Here is a 4,448-nt window from a genome sequence, read left to right as displayed (position 1 = left end):
TGCGCCACAGCTACAGCAACTCAGGATCTGAGCCACATCTGCAACCTACACCACAGCTCACAGCAATGCCAGATCCTTAACCCAGTGAGCAAGGCCAGGGATCGAATTTTTTGTCCTCATGGATCCTAGTCAGGTTTGTTAACTGCTGAGGCATGACAACTTAACAATTAACAGTTTTTAAAATAATAAACATCCTAGCAGGTGTGATAGGTCTCATTGTGGTTTTCAGGTGAATTTCCCTTAAAATGATGGAAATGATGATTAGTGAGTGGAGCACATTTTCATATATCTGTTGGTCATTTGTACGTCTAATTTGAGAACTGTGTCTGTTCTGTAGGTTCCCTTTTCCTTTCTTGGTTGTTGCTTTTGCTGTGCCTTTCTTTTGATGTAGTCCTACTTGTCTCTTTTTTCTTTTGTTGCTTGTGCTCATCGAGTCAAAACCAAGACATCGCTGCTCTTAGATTTTCCTCTATGTTTTGTTAGGGTCAGTTTCATTTGGAGCAGACGAGCTCAGGACCGGATAGGCTTGGTTCCTCCAAAGCAAAATAGGGGTCCAGTTACCAAAAAAAGGAGAGATACTGGGTGGAGAAGACAGCAGACCCACCCTAGGCAGAGTGAGTGACAACCCACCTTCGATACTTCCAGCTGCATTTGCAGGGGAGGCAGGAAGTTTCTCTGCTGATAAATTGTGTGGGTCATCAGGAGAACTCCTGCTAGCTCTGGATTGACAACTCCCAGACTCCTTTCATGAGAATAAGCTCCTAATTTGTTTAAGTCATTAAGAAAAACATCTTCCGGAGTTCCCGTTGTGGCGCAGTGGTTAACGAATCTGACTAGGAACCATGAGGTTGCAGGTTCAATCCCTGGCCTTTCTCAGTGGGTTAACGATCCGGTGTTGCCATGAGCTGTGGTGTAGGTTGCAGATGCGGCTCGGATCCTGCGTTGCTGTGGCTCTGGTGTAGGCCGGTGGCTACAGCTCCGATTCAACCCCTAGCCTGGGAACCTCCATATGCCGCGGGAGCGGCCCAAGAAATAGCAACAACAACAACAACAAAAGACAAAAAAAAAAGAAAAACATCTTCCATATGGAAAGAAAAACATGAAATATTTTTCGTGTTGGCAGAGCCAACGTGGGCATTTCCATTGCCCAGGGGAAAGCACGAGAGCTCTTTCATGGTATTCTATCGCAAGGTCCTGGAGTGACTTCGGGAGAAATGAAGAGGTCTTGAATTCAACCTCCTTCTTTTCAACCCAGCTGATGCAGTTTCCTTCTTGAAAACAGTCCTGTATTCCAGTATAACATATATGTTCCATAATAACAAAACATTGGAACAAAAAGCAATCGTTGAGTTTAATGTAATTCTCATGTTCTCGGGGGTCTTCATGAAAAGATCCGATTTCCATTTGGTGGGAGCTAAAGTGCTTAATGAAATATTTATAGAGAGAAGACAGGCTTCCTTGCTGCCTCATTTAGACTTGCCCTAGATCAAATCAATACTCAAGTGATAATATAAAAGAAATTAAAGCCTTTAAACAGCAGCTAGAACAGTGGTTGAATTCAAATCAGGGCAAGTCTAGGGGGAAGAAAGTAAGTGGAAATGTATCTCGCACAGCTTTTAGGAATTGTTCAATGATAATTCAGAGTAAGATGACCTGGAACTATATGTTAAAACACTTAAATGACTCATTCAAAAAGGACACCACTAATTAAAGGGATAAGAGATTACCATTGGTGGTTGTGACTGGAATGTATATGCATATCATATTTATTCTCTGTGAAGATGCTTCGAAGGCACTTAAAACTCCCATGTACTTGGTATTTATATTCTTACCCTGCCTTTTGATTTGAATGCCTCTTACGTAGGCAATGCTGGGAGTGGAGGGAAAGGCAGTGTGGGGATGTGGAAAGAACAGAAACTGGAATTCTGACGGGGACTCGACTCTTCAGGGTCTGCTGCCGTCCAGCCTGGAGCAGTGGTGAGTTTCCTCGGTGCCTCAACTCCCTTCTCAGAAAAGACTGTCACAATCCCATCCCATTTTCACATCCTGTGATTTTGCAAGTCAGGCGCAGCAGCACAACTTACAAGGAAAGCATGTGAGCAACAAAACTAAGCCTTCCAGAGCCTCTGCCAACAGTAAACCAAAGTCCAGCAGTCACTGTGCCTCGTACCTTATATTCACTCATACGCATACATGCTACACAGCGTACACATCACACACAACACGTCACACACATACACATCACACATCAAGTATCCATATGAAACATACATCATATAGACATATAAATAAGATATATACATGATATGTACATGATATATGTGTATACACACACACGCGCACGCGCGCGCATTGCAGTATCTACCAAGTATCAGGCTCTGCATTACAGGAAATCCATATAGCAGGTGCTGAGTCGAGTTTCAAAGTACAGGCTCTTCAGCCAGACTTCTTTCTATGAGTCCTGGCCACTCTACTTGCTAGATAACTTTAGATGAGAGCTTTATTTTTCCCCCAGATCCCATCCCAATGAAATGAGCCTACTTTTTTTTTTTTTTTCCTTTCTCGTTTTATGGCTGCAGGTGAGGTATATGGAAGTTCCTGGGCTAGGGGTCGAACTGGAGCTGCAGCTGCAGGCCTATTCCATAGCCACAGCCACAGCCACGGCAGATCCGAGCTGCATCTTTGACCTATGTCCTGCAGCTTGTGGCCAACTCCAGATCCTTAGTTCACTGAGAGAAGCCAGGGATTGAACTCACATCCTCACCATCGAGCCACGGTTGCCATCTATGCCATCGGAACCTTAACCCACTTTGCCCTGCATCCCAGCGCCCCAGAGATGCTTCCAGCCCCGTTGTGCCACAGCAGGAACTCCAAGTTGAGCCTTTCTCGTCAAGTTTTCTGAAAGGCTTTTGAGGATCCAGGAAGAAGCTGACCTTGTCTGCCTGGACCATGTCCATGTCCAAGAACTGGCACCGATCAGGACAAACCATGTACCACATCCCCAGGCCCTGGGCAGAGCCCTTTAGACCTTTTACTTAACCTCGGTACACCTCAATTTTGCCCTTTTAAAACTGGGGACAAATCCCAGTTTCTACCTCATGGTGCTGGCATGAGGCCCGAATGCGTTAATACGTAAAAACATGCCCATATTTCTGCCCAGTACATTGTACATACTCTGCTCACTGTCAGTCCATTTAATGCTCCCAAGATCTTTATAATGTACAGTGTTGGTTCAAAATCTCAAGGACTTGGAGGGCGAAATCTGAAACTGGCCTTAAAATAGGGAGGGCGAGGCGAGACCGAGGAAGGAGGCAGGCGGCTCCTGATTGGTGGATGCAGCTTTAACAAGCCAGGGAATTTACATACGGGGCGTGTCTTGGGCACCGCACGATGGAAGTAGATCTGTATCCAGGGCCATAGGTTTTTACACAGGGGCCTTAACGGGGTGCAGTCACAGATTCAGTCTGATGGTCTCAACCACACCTCTGGCCAGTCTTCATCCTTGAAACAGCTCACTGAGGGAGAAGGTGGAATGCACCTTCCAAGGATGGGAGCTGGGGAGGAGCTTCTGATCGCCTGAGTTGGGCTCACAGGTCAACCGGCGGTCAGGTCCTCTCGCAGACAGTCAGCAGTGTAGATATTTTTATCTCTATCTCACGTGGCACCTGAAGGTCAACGAGACTGAGCCATTTGCCCAACATCATCCTGGGATCTGATACAACTGTTACGGTCAGAGTAGGCAGTTTGGTGCTGTTCTCCGTGGCAGAAAATTGTCACCAGGCAAGGTGCCCCCTTGTCTCTGGGCCACGTGGCTGACTTTTTGTTTCAAGCCGATTCCAGCTGCAATCCATAACCCATGTCCACCTTCTGCGGGGGGCGAGAATGTTCCCTTTCATCCATAAAGGGTAACCAGCTGCGGGAAGAGGCAACAGTCGTGACATTACCATCTACAGGCCGCTCTGGGGGCCAAGAGAGGTGCTGAGACCAACTGGCCAAGGGCTGCAGAAAAGTTAGGTGCTCTGCGGGAGAAAGTAAGTGCTAAATCATCAAGAGATGCATAGAGGCACACTTCAGAGCTACTGCAATAGAGTAGGTATCATAAGGAAGCCAGTCACGGGAATTTTTTGGTTTCCCAGTGCATATAAATGTTATGCTTACATTATACTGGAGTCTGTTGTGTACAATAGCATTATGACAAAAAAAACCCCAACGTCCATATTTTAAAAAACACGTTATTGCAGGAGTTCTATGGCTCAGCGTGTTAAGGATCTGGCATTGTCACTATAGCGACGTGGGTCCCTGCTGTGGTTCGTGTTCTGTCCCTGGTGCAGGAACTTCCACGTGCTGCAGGTGAGGCCAAAAAAAATCTTTTTTATTACTAAAAAAATGCTGTCATTTGCACTTCTGGTGAGTCGGTGAGTAGTAACATCAAAGATCACTGATCACAG

The sequence above is a fragment of the Phacochoerus africanus genome, chromosome 3 (assembly GCF_016906955.1).
Source record: "Phacochoerus africanus isolate WHEZ1 chromosome 3, ROS_Pafr_v1, whole genome shotgun sequence".
In the NCBI taxonomy this organism is placed as follows: domain Eukaryota; kingdom Metazoa; phylum Chordata; class Mammalia; order Artiodactyla; family Suidae; genus Phacochoerus; species Phacochoerus africanus.
This window is presented reverse-complemented; position numbering follows the sequence as displayed.